Raw genomic sequence first — 875 nt, forward strand, 5'->3', positions numbered from 1 at the left:
AGTAGTTGGGACTACAGGTGCATGCCACCATGCCTGGCAACCATTGTGTTTTTAGTAGAGGGGATTTTGCCATGTTGGCCAGGCTGGTCTCGAACTCCTGATCTCAGCTGATCCACCTGCCTCAGCCTCCCAAAGTGCTGGGATTACAGGTGTGAGCCACTGCACCTGGCCAGCTTTAATTAATTTAAAAAGCCTCATGTGACTAGTGGCTACCATTGGACAGCAGAGTTATAGAGGCAAACATCAGTTATATGTATGTGCTTGTATATACAGTGGGAATACCATAAACACATAGATACGCTGGCATATTTTTTCAAAATGAATTGATTATATAAATAAGAGAAATAATATATCTTTGCAACTTGCTGTTTTAGACTATTTTTTTTAAGAGAGACTAAGTCTTGCTCTGTCACCCAGGATGGAGTGCAGTGGCATGATCGTGGCTCACTTCAGCCTCAAACTCCTGGGCTCAAGTGATCCTCCCATACCAGCCTCCCAAGTAGCTAGGACTACAGGCGTGTACCACCATGCCCAGCTAATTTTTTTATTAATTTTTGTAGAGATGGGAGTCTCACGATATTTTCCAGGCTGGTCTCAAACTCCTGGTCTCTAGCGATCCTCCCACCTTGGACTCCTAAAAGTACTGAGACTATAGGCGTGAGCCACTGCGCCTGCCCATAATGCAATTTTAAATAGTAGCAGTGGTAACAGCTTTCCCTGTGTTGTTTCCAACATTAAAAATCACATTGAATTACTGTTGTTGGAGATTTGATATAGCTTTTTAGTAGATACTTTTTATTGAGTTAAGAATTACAATAGCAGAAAATAAATATAAATGTTATGATTCTAATTTTTTAAATCCTAGTTGCTATCTC

This window comes from Colobus angolensis, unplaced genomic scaffold (assembly GCF_000951035.1).
Source record: "Colobus angolensis palliatus isolate OR3802 unplaced genomic scaffold, Cang.pa_1.0 Scaffold6, whole genome shotgun sequence".
NCBI classification, from domain to species: Eukaryota; Metazoa; Chordata; class Mammalia; order Primates; family Cercopithecidae; genus Colobus; species Colobus angolensis.